The following is a 16,197-nucleotide window of genomic DNA, read 5'->3' on the forward strand; positions in this document are numbered from 1 at the left end:
CAGGCCCACATCACAGAGCTCCTGTCTCCCTGTCACAAAGGGCTCCTGCGTGGGGGAGGGGTGGTAGGAAGGGATGACAAGAGAGTCACTCTCTATCCTCAGCTTTCACAGGTCTCCATCCTCCACAGCCCTCTGTGTCTCTGTTTCTAATTCTACCTGCACTCTCTGTCAGAAATAGAGGCTTGTTCATTTTCTGTTCCTCCCTACCGCAGAGAGGGCTTGGCCATGTCCTGTGAGCTTTTGAAAACTCCAAGCCACTCCAGTGACACGCCTCCAACAAAAGGCCACACCTTCTAATCCCTCCCAAACAGTTCCAACAACTGGAGACCAAGCACTCAAATATATTAGCCTCTGGGGGTTTATTCAAACCACCACATTCCACTCTCTGGCCCTCCATAAGCTTATAGCAATATGATAAAGTAAAATTCACTTAGTCAAACTTTCAAAGCCCCTATAATCTTCCACAGCCTCAACACTATTTCAAAGTCCAAAATCTTTTCTGAGACTTAAGGCATCTCTTAATGGTAACCTCCTACTAAAGCAAAACTCAAATTACATGTTTTCAACACACAGTGTCACAGAATACATATTCCCATCCCAAAAGGGAGGAAGTAGGGTGTAGTGATCAAATACTGGACCAAAGCAAGACCAAAACCCAGCAGGACAAACAGTTCTACCAGCTGGGAACCAAGCATTCAAATACATTGAGCTTATGGGGGCTGTTATTCAAACCATCCCAACAGTGGAATTTTTTTACAGAGTCTATATAGATAGTAGGGAAGAGCTGGTGTCTTCAGAATGTTGAGTCTTCATATCTGTGGGAACATGAAGCAGTTTCTTCTAACTCCCTCAGTCACAGTGTTGTGCTTCTCAACATATGGATCCTGTGTGTATTTGTTTTTTTTTTTATTTGAATGCTTAATTTGGGACAGTGGGATTTATGTTTTCAATTTATCTGTGTTCTTAGAAGGAGTAGGCTGCTTTTTATATATTAATTTTTAAACGTTGTAGCTTTGGTACGGCCACTTCTCCCTTCAAGATGTTTTCTTGTTGATTCTGCCAAGAATTTCTGGCTAGACAAACTTGTCTTCTGCAAAAGAGAACTTTTTTTTCTCCTTTCTGTATCTTAGTGCTTTTTATTTCTTTTTATTATCCCTACTTCTCTGACTATGGGTTCCAGTGTGAGGTTGAAGGAGTGTTGCTTTTTTCACTTTCGTGGGAAAACTCTTTGTTTCCCACCATTCCAGTGATTTTATAAGTGCTGTCCTCTGTCAAAGTGAGGAATTTGGTTTCCATTTCTAAAATGCTGAGTGTTTGTGGCATGAATGGGTGATTACATTTTCTACAGGCATGACCATGTGATCTTTCTTGTTTGTTGCATGTTCTATTTTCATTTCTGTGGCTGTGGTAAAATACCTGCAGCCTAAGACATACAGAGCAGGGATGCCAGCTGTCCAGAAAGGATGGGGAGGTGGGGAGGGTTGAATGTGGGCAGGGTCCCCCCGAATACTTATTTTCTAGGAAAATATTCCACCATCACATTACTATGTTAATCAGAATTATAAGAATTTCTTTTAAGAAATTGACAAGAAAATAATGTTAGATTTTATTTCCAAGACCACATGTCTTATAAGTTGTTTGGACAAAGTAGAAACTTTACAGTTTGAATATAGTCCTCCTTCAGGTTGCTAATATGTGCCTTGTCATGGATTCATCCCGACCCTTTGTTTGCCAAGAATGGGTGAGTTAGAAAAAACATTTATATGTCTTTAGAGTACTATTCACTTGTCCCCTCTATTATCTTCCCATGAATTTTAAACATGGGGATTTTTATGACATAAAGGCAATAAAATAAAATATGTACGCATTTTTGTTTCTGTGAAAGTGGTGTGTGTGTGTGTGTGTGTGTGTGTGTGTGTGTGTGTGTTTATGTGGTGTGTATTCTTGTATGCATGCTTAGCTCTGTGGACTTCAAGCTCAAGCACAGATTCCAGAAATCAAAACTGTACTGCACTTTAATATTCTCAGGTAACTGAACTATGAACTGTTTGAAATAGTCAAGATATTCCAAGAGAGAATTTCTAAAGGACATGCCAGCTGATTTTTGACACATATAATGTTAGAGACCTTAATACAACCATGCCTGAGCAGTGGCTGAAAGGTTAATGGAATACGGATTTGCGTAGACATGACTGAATTTTTTCCTGAGGGAAAACGAGGAGTAGGGAGAGAAGTATATTTGGACAAAGATCTTTAAGATCTTTCTCATGTATGTCATAGATTTATAAGCAATTCAACTTTCATTGTGTAATTTAAACTTACGTCTAAAGACATAAAAGTACTCCAAATCAATAGTGTTGTATTTTGTTTCCTTTAAGGTCATGGAATTCAGATTGATTTACAAATATTATATACAGAAATCTTACAAAATATCTATAAACCCAGTGTGGTAGAGCATGCCTTGAGACAAAGGCAGAGGAAGCAAAAACTGATTTGGAGCCTAGCCTGGTCCTCATGGCTAAAGAACCAAAGCCTTTGCATCAGAGACTATGAGACAAAAACCTTTAGTTTCAAGAGACATTATTTTTCAAATTACTTCACAATATTGGTGATAATATAAATTTTGTAATAAATGGAAATTCTCTGGTTTTGTGGGAAGAAATGTCATTGGGGATATGAAACATTATAATAATAATGGATGCTTCACAATACAGATTTATTTACAGTCAGACATTATCTCACATTATTTGATGGTTATTAATCTTTAAAAATATCAAAGTCCATAATCATGGTACACAGAGACTTACTATCAGGATACATATTTAGATAATCATACATTGTTTACAATTAGTCACCAATAAGAGATTCTATAAATGGCATTCCAAATTTACTGTTGGATTTGAAACTGATACTTAAAACAGTGCATGCCTTAAATTTCAGGATGAATAGAAAGTGATAATGGTTGTGAGAGTTAAACCTATGAACTACTATTACTGATGTAGTCATTTGCTCTAGGAACATTAAACATAAGACATATAAACTGTTTGGTGGCCAGTTCTTCTAAAAAAAAGTTGTTACTCTACTCTCTACAGAATATCTATACAATTAAATTTCCCCTGAACTACTGTATCTTGTTATAGATATTAACAATAACGAAGTATTGAACATAGCATAGACTATTGAAATTTTGAGTAATTTATGACATAACACTGATAATCGTGGATCCTTATAGGCTTGAAAGCTTTTTGATGAGCAGTATGATTATAAGGAGTATCAGGGTGAGTGAATACTTACACCAATAAATCTACATTTATTTGAGCTAAAATGAATATGGTAAAATGTTACACCCTTATCATAGTAAATGTTGTCATTAATTAAAATACTGCAATTTGATGTTCTTATATTAGCAAAATGGCTAGCTACAGGCATCTTGCATAAAAAAATAATAAAAACAGACAAAAGTAACTACTTTCACTGAAGTGTTGTAGGCAAAGAACTATAGCTCCACAGAGATGTGACAGACATGTTGTCACATAATAATCCATAAAGAATAACTAAGGAATAAGCATCTCACATTCAGTTCCCTAAAGGTAAACATGATCAGAGAGAGACTTTACTTTCAAGAGAATGTAATCATAAGACCTGGTCAACTTCTGATCAGTGCCATCAACCCATAACATATTTGGTGCTGGAGAACTCTGAGTTGGTCATTTTATATGACTCCAGTCAGGAAAATGAAAGGATGACTTCTATGACACCAGAGGCAAAAATCCAGCTTGTTTTGCTTTCCTTCACCCAGACTAATATTTGCAAGATGTCACCTAAAAAAGTGTTCCCAAGCAGTATCCTATAAAATATCCAGACTGCTACCAAGAGCAACTCAGCCGACATAGCCCTACAAAATAGCTCAACTTCTCTGCCTACTTTTCCCTGGAATCAAGGATTATCTCGAAGTTCACACTATGCATATAAATCTCCAGATAATATAATGTCATGCTCACAGATGTGTGTCATTGACGTGTTCCTCACCTTGGCTCAGTCTGTAGAATGGACCCCTATGACCTTCAGAAATGGATCAGCAGACTGCATTCCAACTGATCCCTGTAATAATACACTATACTTACCAAGAAGGCTTCAGTCCATATAGAATTTCGGAATTAATGCATATCCCACCTATATTACCACACTAGTCATGACTTACCTATATAAATCCAAGGCCATTACCACATATAAAATATCAGGCATCCTATGTTCATTATTGGACACCACAGTGAACTGCATCATTTAAGAAACTGAAGCATGGAGTCAGACGCATCTCATATTTTGAAGTCTAAGCTATTAGCATACATGAAGACATTATTGACACTGATTCCTCTAGGGAAGTTGATTGAAAATACACCAGTGTCCAAATACAGACAAAGATAGCATAACCTAATCCACTTTATTTATTAGAGTTGCATTAAGGGTTTATAAATACAAAAAGCCAATAGTAAAATAACTAAAAGTAAAGGTAGACTTGATTAATAATAGCTTTGAATACTAACATTCCCACTTATCATCAAGGGGAACATTCAAAACTAACCAATAAACACCAGGAATAAGTTATATAATGAATCAAATGGAACTAAACACGTTTCCAGCACTTTCCATCAAACAACTTCTTAGTAAACACTAATTTCACTAGTCATAAAACCACTTCCTAGACAGATCATAGATAAATCCAAAGTCAAATCTTGTAGCCTGTGGAGACCCACAGAGACTCCATAGTGAGGCCTTATTCTATCTTGACTCAGGGTCAGAGAGTTCAAGTTTCCTTTCCCGCAAGGCTGCATAATAGGATATTTTGGCCAAAGGCACAGTTACAAGATATCTTATACTTCAAGGCCTAATTATAATATAGTTTGCCATAATGCATGGTTACCAAGTGTTTTGAAAATTAAGGAAGGGTCTACACTTGTTTGTACTTTGTACCTTGACCTTGAAAGGGGGAAGTCTTTTGCCTCTCCCCTTGCTGGTGCATAAAATGCCCATTAGGAGTAAACTCGAGATGACTGCAGTATTGACCCAGAGCCCTCCCAAAGCTATCCTGTGTCTGTCTTTTTCTATGTCTACATTTCTATTTTTAATATCTATTATTTCTCAGTCCTCACTTATTCATTCAAGGACTGTTCGTCAGGTCACGCTGGTGCCCGACAAAGGCCAATATAACGGAATTAAAATTGTATCAGTTTTAAAGGGATGTAAATAAGTATTTTTTAAATGTCCTTAATATTTTAAAAAGCAAATTTAGAAATTTCTAGTAACAAATTTTCCTTTGCATTTCTAGGAAATGAAAAGGTATCCTATGTATGTAGCATTTCAAAACCTTCTTCCTTCACGTGGTTTTCCCTCTCATGAAGTTTATTTTTATTATGAAGCTGAGGTCACATAGGTTTTTCCTATTTTGCAACTTATTTATTTCTTTTTAGATATAACATTTTATTAATGCTTTAAGAATTTCATACATATGTACAGTGTATTTTGATCATGTTTGCCTCTTTTATTCCTTATCCTCGCACCACCCAAATCCACTTCTACCCTCCTTCCCAAATTCATGTTCCTTCTCTCTTATTTTTAATAAGACATCAATTATAATAGGATGTCTTATTGAGAATTGTATAACTCTTTTGGAGATTAGAAAAATGTCCTGCAATATTGGCAAACATGCACGAAAATAATTATACTCTATGGACACCATAGAAGTGCAAACAAATGCAAGAAAGAAAATATAATTAAATACAATGTAAATTAAATTAAATTTATTATATACATTAATAACTTCACCAAAGTATAACATAGAAAAATGATGCATATTTCCTCAAAAATCCTTTGTGGTATATACTTCAGGAACACAGCATGATTAGGAGTTTTATCATTTACTGTTTGGTTGCTGTGATAAATCACCATGACCAAAGGCAAATTGAGAAAAAGAGTCTTTATTTTGGCTCATGGCTCCAGAAGAATGAGTCCATCACAGCAAGGAGGAATGACAGGAAAGAATTAGCAAGGGAGTAGAAACAGGAAGCTGAAATATGTCTTCAACCACAGACATGAATTGGAGAGAAAGTGAGGAGAGGCTATAAACTTATAATACCTGTCCCAGAATATTTTCAAGTTTAACTGAAAATCATCAGTCTTATGGACAATATAGAGCATAAAGAAAGGAAATTAAATAAAGATGTTCTTTACTGTAAATTAAATCTAATATAATAACTTCAGTGATGCTAAGAAGTACACCACTGATAAAAAGTTTCTACCTTCCTCTCCATGGTTACCATTCCCTTACTTATATTTTTTTAATATGTCCCATTTGTAACTGTCATTATTTATCAATAAAGCTCTCTGAAATTGAAGAGAGATTATATGATGGCATGCATGAATAAATTTCTATGTGCACACATGCATAAAAAACAATTTTCTGTACCGTGTTTAACTTTCTCAACCAATACTTATCCTATGAAGCCCTTAATTAGAAGCCAGCTAAACTGGTAGATAATTTTTCTTTAATTTGTTAACACATTCCAGAAATTCTTATAAGTTTGCATGACAGGGAATTTTTATTTTTAAATTTAGTAGGACTAGAATGCATTTTTTCTAAATGTTTTCAAAAACACCATTTTAAAGTGATAAAAGATAGATGATTCACAGGAATCACACTACACATTACTTAGCAAAATTCACATGTGATTAAGAAAAAAAACTGATATATTTGTTTATGGCCTAATATGATCATGGCAGTCTCACAGATGTGCATATTTTAGGCTGATTCATTCAAAAGCTAGTGATATTCTCACTTATAGGCCTTTCTAATGGTTTCACAGAAAGTGTTTTTCATCTATTATGCTCAATAAAATGTGTCTGCACATCTATTGTTGATTTCCCAAAAAATATAGCCTTACATTGTCTTTATATTCACTCAGTAATTTATTTAATTGACTTTACGTTTAAAGCTATGGGAAATAATAAATTTTTTTTAAGAAATAAAACATAGAATATAAGCATTTGCTAACTTACTGCAGTTTGCAAACCTCCCTAACAAATGGTAATTTCTAGAAGTGTTTGTGAAGCATGAAGCCTAAAAATATAAGCTCCAAAAGAAATATCTTTTGTTTGTAAAATTACAGATAGGAATCCTCATTGCATCTTCTACTTATAAGTACATGGTAAAGTATTTTGCAATTATATAATAATCATAAAAATATTCCCATTGAGATGTATTGATACATATAATTAATTGAAGTGTCTTCATTCTCATTTAACTATACTCTTGCATACCAATTATGTACTTGATTTTGCATTCACCATTGTTCAATTATTAAGTAGTCCTCATTTATTAAAGTAGTCATCTTCTGTAGTCTTTCCTATAAATTTTCACTATCTTGTGTTGAAAACTTCAGTACAACTTTCTTCTGTACTTTCTTAATTTTCCTTGCTCCTTGCTCTTGATTTGTTATTCTCTTCTTATTCATTCTGATGGCTCTATCAATTTGAAGTTTTAACAGGGTAATATCTTTTATATAATATTAACAATTGAGAAATATTGGTATACAATGGTGTCCATTTTTTTACATAGCAGAGAAACATTGAACAGATATAAATTTCTTCTGGAAATATGGACTTTGGATAGTGGCAATCTACAGTTTAGGATTTAAGTTTGAGTGCAGAATGGAAGTCAATATCTATTTACACATACTGAAAGGAGAGCCCAGATAATAAATACATATTGCCTTATACCAATACTCAGTTCTCAAGAACTTGAATGGTCAGGAAAAATTGCATGAGGAACTGAGCGGTTTCCATGAAGTTGAGTTAAATGAATGAAAACTACCTACAATATAGTAAGTCAAGGTATAATCCTGAAATACAAATATGTTTAGTCTAAGAAAACTTCACAGTAGATTTAGACAAAATTTATAAAGTATCTGGAAGATAGGGCAATTCTATTGGATTTTCCAAGATAACAAAACAAAACAAAGCAAACCACCAAAATAAAACAGCTAAAATATGTCTGTTGGAGTAATAAGATCATGCTATCCATATTTGAGAGTGTAAATTACTTTGGCCTGGTAGTCATTCAAGAAATTATGAGTAGTCATTATATCTAGGTCTATATCATTATTTTCATTCCTAGGATACCATAGATACAACATGATATTTGTTGGATCTATGGCAATGGGGATGGAGCTATTAGCTATCTATAATATAAGGAGGTGGGGGAGTGTCACACTAGTCTTACCTGTGATTCCTGCTCTTTCCATTTTGACCCAGAGTGATCTTTCAAAACAGTAAAGTAGGGATGTAGTGAAAAGTTAGCTGCAAGTGCAAGCACATAATATAGCTTCCATAAGTTCATCATTCACAATTGGTAGGAACTTGATAATACAGATGTTTGGGGAGGGTTCACCTAGGATCTACTAGTAACACCTTGCCTATGTTTCTATAACTTAGCCCAATGAACTCATTAATGCAGCAATTTGGAATCTAGTAGAACTCAGACTTTGTTCTGTCATCAAGAAGTGTCCATTCAGTTTTTGATGTTTGTTCACGGATCTATAAATAAGTTAAGGTAACAAATTGATACCAAAGTGTGCATCATAAACAAATAAATACAAGTTTGGAAGGTAAAATTTCATGGCTAGCAAGGCAGGCAACTGAGCCTGACATGTTTAAGGTTTGAATATCCACCCGGACAATATTGACAGATGTGTAACGTGAGGGTATCCCTTCTATATCAGTATCTCATGGGTCTTTCTATGAGCAATAAGGTATGTGAATAAAGCTGAGCCATTCCTCATATTAGAGTCTTATTTAGTTGTAAAATTATGTAAAAGGAGGGGTAAAGTAAAGGTGCCTGCTTGCCTTTCTGTACAGATGGTGAAGCAAGAGGGCAAAGAGAACAAGAATGAAAACAATTATCTGTGTTAATCAGCCTTGGTAGCTAAAAATCTGCAACTCAAGAAATAAGCGTTCAATGGAAAGGAAGAGAAGGTATTTAAAACTGGCAGTGAATACTCCACAATAAAATCTTTAAACTATGAGAAAGGAAATCTATATTTCGGCCTTCAGATGAAGTCCTGAGTGATGGCCTGGTAGATGAAACTGGAAGAATTTGGCCTTCTAGCTGCTTGACATAAGAAGGAATTTAAAAAAAAATGCAATTGAGTAATAGAGATAGGAGTTCAGTAGAGTATAAGGAGGGGATACTAGGAGTTAAAGATTTAAGCATTGATGGGGTGGCTGAGTGAAGGAGAAGAAAGGATATTTAACTGGTACTGTGAGGGATATGAAAAAGCACCATAGAAATTCACTCCATAAGCTAATTTTAAAATATTATTTTAATAAATGGAAGATATTAATAAATTTGGATATCTTGAATGAGGGGACAATACTTTTCCCCAAATAAATGAGTATTAAATGAAAAATCTCAGCACCAGGAATGGATGACATTGCTCTCTATGTATTCATCAAAGAAGATCCTGAGGATGCCAAAACAATACAGGCTACAGCCATTGTTCTTGCCTGCCCACCACAACTAGATGCCAGCCACTACAGCTGAAGATGCAATGCACTTTGGTTTCCTGAAATTGAAAAATCTATATAGAATAGACCTAAAGCCTTCTTCCCTCCTGAATAGCTTTCATAGTACCCGAAGGTGTTATGCAGGATGATGAAGAAAATAAAGACACTAAGGATATTCCTACTGCTGTCTCTGAATGCTACCATTCCTGTTCTCTATTACCTTGATAAGGGTGGGAGCATTGTATTCATGGTATTCTAAGAGTCATGTCAATGGAAACAGTCATTCCTAAGTGCAGTATGCTTATGAAATATTTATAATGGTATGTGTAAATTTCTTATAAGTATTGCATTCCCTAAAGATGTATGAACTATTGTTTCACTTCCTGTTTTCTAAAGAAGTCTCTATCAAGTCCTAATTTGTTTCTGTACATGATATAAAATGAAACAGAATACTCGTAATAATAATGAATGATGGGTAACCAACCAAGTCCTATAACTTCTCAGACACTGTAATATGTTTTAATTAAAAAGTAGGAAAATATTAGACTATGTCCATCATATACTTAGTAGCAAATATTGCATTTATACTAATGAAGACAGATTACTACTGTTCTGTAAATATTTTAAAATAACTATTACCAACCAAAAGAATATTGTAAGTGCTGTTTTTTATTTTATGTAAATATATTGGTCATACATTAACCTTTACACTGTAATTCTAGTCTAGACTATATATATATATATATATATATATATATATATATATATATATGTATTACATCTTGAACTGTAGAATATTAATATACCAAAGATATTAGTATTAAACCTCTAAAGTTGAATGACTAGTAATAACTATTTCTTTCCATGGTGATTTTAGAAATTTCAAATTATCAAATTGCCATGCTTACTAGCTTTTCCATCTAGTTAACTGAAGGGACATTCTTAGAAGTCTCTTAAGATACAAACTCATTTCTTGTAAATTGTGTGTGTTTATGAGTGAGTGTGTGTGTGTGTGTGTGTGTGTGTGTGTGTGTGTGTGTGGTCTCTGTGTGTAAGACCTTCACATAACTTTTGGCCCTGTAGCTCCCTTTCATCTCTTTCAGCTACTTTTATATATTGCACAATATCTCAGTCCTTTTCCTCTTAATGTGTGCTGCAAATCAATAGCTTTGTTTTATTTCCTTTCTTCTATGTTCTGTTTGCTGCTGAGCTTCTCTTAACAGTCCTAATAAGTCATACTAAAAGTAATGGATTAGATGTGATGAAACCGATCCCTGTTTCCAAAACAATTCCACAAGAAAATCATCACATGCACTCAATATAGTGAAACTACTTTAAAATCATATTTATAAGATGTCTTGGTCAAGTATCTTGTTATCTTTATTTCTGTGCTAACTTAGCATGAGAATTGAGGGAAAGTATATTCTAAGGTTTGTCAGTTCCAAATAAATAAATTAATAAAATAAATCTGCCTCTATAAAACTCATTAGTAGAAACACCAAAAAGTTTCTTGTTAGGGATAGATGATAACGAAAAACATAAATTCACAATAATATTTTCATCAAAGTCATAGTCCTAGGCACCAGGTTCCCACTTCAGTAATTTATTTGTCATTTGAACTTTTCTCTCTGTTCTAGTCCCTCAGGTCCTATGAGAAGAAAGCAGAAAAACAGTGGTTAAGGGAAATTTGGTAGTTAAAACGAAAGGCTATTACAATAAAAATTTAAAATACTTTACATCCCAGAAAACCTGAGTATGACTCAAAAGAAAAAGTAAATGTTAAAAGAGAAGGCAGGTCTTATCTGTTCATAGAGCAGTGTGCCTTCAACATGAAGGTTACTTGAGGATGCAATGCAGTAAATGTGGCCACAGTGACTAGGAGAAATCACAAGCAACAATTTGTAACTCATTTCAGCAGGGACACAGCTGGAGATGCAGACAGATAATGTTAACACCTTATAGGAGAGTGCCAAGGGAGCAAACAAGGAATACTGAATATGTTAATATTTAGCAAACTGCAGGGATCATATCCACAAGTCCTACACTCCAGATTCTATTTAATGATTAAAGACATCCCTGTAAAACAAGAGCACATTACTTAAAACTTACTCAATTTCCAAATCACTTTATTGAATAAGCATCATTATGTGCTTCTCCTAAATATGAATTCTAACAGTGAGTCTTTCCCTATTAACTTTTTATCTTAGATATTTTTCTTTCTCTCGCAATGAACAAATGTTAGAAAATATCATACATCATATTTCAAATTAGATTAAATTAAATTAAGCTGTTATTCTCTTGTGGATATTCCTCTTTTTTTTTTCTTTTTTCTTTTTTTTTTTTTTTTTTTGAGATGGGGTTCATCTGTGTAGCATTGGAGCCTTTCCTGGAACTCACTCTTATCTGTACTCCAGGCTGGCCTTGAATTCATTGAGATCTGCCTGGCTCTGCCTCTCAAGTGCTGATATTATAAAGGAGTGCCACCGCTTTGGGCCGCGGCAGCCATCTTCCAGTAACTCGCCAAAATGACGAACACAAAGGGAAAGAGGAGGGGGCCCAGCTATATGTTCTCCAGGCCTTTTAGGAAACGTGGAGTTGTTCCTTTGGCTACTTACATGCGAATCTACAAGAAAGGTGATATTGTAGACATCAAGGGAATGGGCACTGTTCAAAAAGGAATGCCTCATTAGTGTTACCATGGCAAAACCGGAAGAGTCTACAATGTCCCCAGCATGCCCTGGGCATCATTGTAAACAAGCAAGTTAAGGGCAAGATCCTTGCCAAGAGAATTAACGTGCGGATTGAGCACATCAAGCACTCTAAGAGCCGAGACAGCTTCCTGAAGCGGGTGAAGGAGAACGACCAGAAGAAAAAGGAAGCCAAGGAGAAGGGCACCTGGGCGCAGCTGAAGCGCCAGCCCGCCCCACCCAGAGAAGCACACTTTGTGAGGACTAAGGGGAAGGAGCCTGAGCTGCTGGAGCCCATTCCATAGGAATTCATGGCCTAATGTACAAAAAGAAATAAAAGACGTGGACTGTAAAGGGCTTTTCTTACGTTGAAGTGTGTCGTGTCTCCTTCCTGAAAGAAAATGTTGAAGCAGGAAAAAAAAAAAAAAAAAAAAAAGGAGTGCCACCACCACCTGTCCATGGATATTTTTCTTAGCAGGCTAGAAATAGGGTTTAGTTGTTTTTGGCATAATCTATGTCCTTGCTGGATAATTTTGAATATAAAAAATATAATAAAATTATTTCATCCTCCAAATGACAACCAGTTAATTTCTCAAGAAAATAAAAGTCACCTACACTAAAATTCAGTTACTAGTAAGTCCATGTGATTGTGTGAGATGCTATCCAACATCTACAGTTGATGTCTTTCCATCAAGTTTGCTAATATGCAAACTTCTGAAAAGTGTGTTGAAAAAATAGATGAAGATCTAATAAGACCAACAATCAGATGATAATCTCTTTTTATGCCTATTGGCACCAGGTGTCTTATCATTTTTGTCTTAATTTAATTTCCTAGTGCTATAAACAAATACAAATTCAATTTACAATAGAAAGGACTTATTCGATTATAATACTAGGTTGTTGTCCATTATCCTGGGGAAGGCAAGTAAAGAAGAACTCAAAGCAGACAGTCACACTCAAAGTCAATAACACAGACGGTATCGTGCATGTTGGTTTGGATTCAGCCTGCTTTCTACACTCTGTACAGTTCAAGATCTCAACCCCACAAACGGTGCTGCCCACACTTAGGTTGAACCTTCCTGTGTTAATTAACACAATAAAGACAGTTGCACAGAGTCATGTCAAAAGGGCCACCTGATCTAGACAATCGCATGCTGAACTCTATTCCCAGATATTTCCAATCATAATTTTGTTTCTCTTGAACTTATTATGTTTAAGATTATCTCTTTATAGTATCTTAATAAGTATACATATATCTCTTCATAGAACAAATTACATATTTTAGGCTAGATTAAAACTAATTTAACAATTATAAAAATAAAAATTTCAATAGTGAATACAACTGCAGAAACATGCTCTCAATCAGGTGTCACCCATGTAGATACTAGAATAATAGAAATCATAAGATATTATCCATATACAAATGTTTTTTCCCTCAATGTGAGCTTTTGTAACCAAGTCTTTCTACATAGCTTCTCTAGTTTTATTTAACTCCATGGAATTTGATATTTTCTAAGAGGTATCATATATTCAAAAATAATTATCAATACTATAATTTTAAATTCATAGAAATTTGCAAGAGAAATGTAGTAATTGCAGTATCTCTTCCTGTTATAATCATCTTTCAAATGATAAAATTATTGTTGAAACAAGAGTTAACTTTGATACAATGCTAAGTACTAAAGTCTGGATTTAGTTTTCTAGTTTTCCATCAATATCTTTCTGAGACAGTCACATAAAAGTTCTCATGACACTCAGATAATATGTCTCCTTATTGAGGTCCATCTTGAATACTAACTTTTTTCAATTATTTTGTTGATAACATTGACTTTTTGAGATAGACTTTATTATTTCATAGAATAATCTCAAATACGATTAGACTTTGGTAATGGATGAGAAGGAAAGGTATTCATTAGGTGAAGAACACTGCTTATGGTCCTCCTGTATCACAGCTATACAATTTCAGCCTGACATTATTGATAAGCTTAACTTTGAATACATGGTAAAATGGATTCTCCCAAATTTCTTCATTGTAATTTTTTTTATTCAATGCTCATGACTACATCCAAACCATACTCAAGGATTTGAAATTCATATACTCTCCTATTTGAAATTCATATAGCTATGCATAGGTTTGGGAATTTTGTAAGGAAAATGTGATTCTTCTATGCTTTTATACTTATTAAATATTTCAAATATTTAATTTAAATAAGTAGGAACTTGAGTTTTATCATTATTAAATTGCTGTGGGATGTTCTGTATGGCAAATGTGTTAATAAATAAAACATTGATTGGCCAATAGCCAGACAGAGAGGAGAATTGAGGGAACAGGAAGGGAAGGAAGAGACTGCCTGGAGCTGCTTCCAGGACAAGGAAGATGTAAGGTACCAGTAAGCCACAAGCCACGTGGCAAAGTATAGATTAACAGAAATGGGCTGAATATAAGAGTAATAGCTAGATGATGATAGGCCTGAGCTAATGACCAAGCAGTTTAAATAATATAAGCATCTGTATGTTTATTTTATAAGTGGGCTAAGGGACTGCAGGGGCTTGGCGGGATCTGGAGAGAACACTCTCTAGCTACATTAAATATTTTTGATAATATTTATTCACTTACTCAAATGTTTTCAGCTTTGAGCTCTTTCAAGCTGGTAATGTTGTGGATCTACAACCAAGATTATACTAGCCATCTGTAGGCCTATGTTCATTTACTCCATGCTTGCCATTTTGGATATTTTTTTCCTTACATTTTATTAATATAAAATGTTAGATGATTTTTTTTTTTGTATTTCACTCTGTCCCTGATCTACAATCCTGTAATCATCTATGGGACCTATTTATTTCAATTGCTGTTTTACTGCCTTGTTTGTTTATTTTCTATGTCCTCACATCAAAATAGAAATTAATGTCAGTAAAATTTCTATTTTCCAATCATACTATTTTCAGCAGTAAAAAGAATTCTTGGTACCTTGTCAGCTACATCAATGTACATAGTTTTGCTCATAGTTTAATGAGCAAAAATGTAAGAAGGTTTGCTTTAATTTTAAATGTTCATCTTATTAATCCCTTCAAAAAGTTCTATTCAAATAATATACCCCCAAAAATGTAGAACAACTTACCAAGTGATTTTTCTTTTTATAGTAATAATTCAGATTTTAAAGGTGATGCTATGCTCCAGATTTAATATGTATCGTATCTTGTTTGGTTGGTATCCCTGGGTGACTTGCACTTTTTTGAAGGAATAGGAGGAGAGGATCAAGGTGAAAGGGGAGGTGAAGTGGGGGAATGGTGGGGAGGTGAAGGAGGGGAAAATGAATTTTGGATGCAATATATGAGAGAAGAATTAAAAAAAGTGAAGCTCGTGGTTGGGCTGGTCCCTAGGGGACCATTGTAAAGGAACATGTCTTCTTCCTTCCTGTCATTGTTTCAGCAACATCACTTTATTTGATGTTGGCATAAGCCCCAACACCATGGTAATTACAATCTACTCTTCCTTCTGATTAGCTAAACAAATACTTTTAGTTCATGTCTCTCCAGTCATAATATGGCATAGTATTACGACTATAGTCATAATTGTAATGCCTTTATGATCAAAAGTTTTGTAGTCATTACTGCGTGCCCATTTAAGTTAAATGAACAAATATTTTTAAACTTCAAAAGAAAATGGCAGGGTGGAAAGACAAAAAGAAAATTATGGAAAGAAAGATTGACAAAACTGTATGATTTTTATGTTAAAGGAAAGTTTATTTTGTAATTTTCAGTTGTGAAACATTTTTAATAAATTAGTATTTTATTTTATGGTCATTCTGTCCAATTTAAATGTTGGGCAACTAAACACATTGAAACTGTGTCACAATGTCACTTCTTGTCTGTCTCTAGAACTCATACTAATCAAATGTTCTTCAGTTTTACCAACCAGAATGGGTTCATCTTTTTAATGATGCAACCTTGA

The 16,197-nt window shown here is 34.4% G+C and overlaps 1 pseudogene; it reads left to right on the forward strand.

Annotated features, from left to right (window-relative positions):
* The first annotated feature begins 12,063 nt into the window (after nucleotides 1-12,063).
* On the forward strand, nucleotides 12,064-12,599 carry LOC131920289 (large ribosomal subunit protein eL21-like; annotated as a pseudogene).
* The last annotated feature ends 3,598 nt before the right edge of the window (nucleotides 12,600-16,197 follow it).

This window comes from Peromyscus eremicus, chromosome 10 (genome assembly GCF_949786415.1).
Source record: "Peromyscus eremicus chromosome 10, PerEre_H2_v1, whole genome shotgun sequence".
Lineage (NCBI taxonomy): Eukaryota > Metazoa > Chordata > Mammalia > Rodentia > Cricetidae > Peromyscus > Peromyscus eremicus.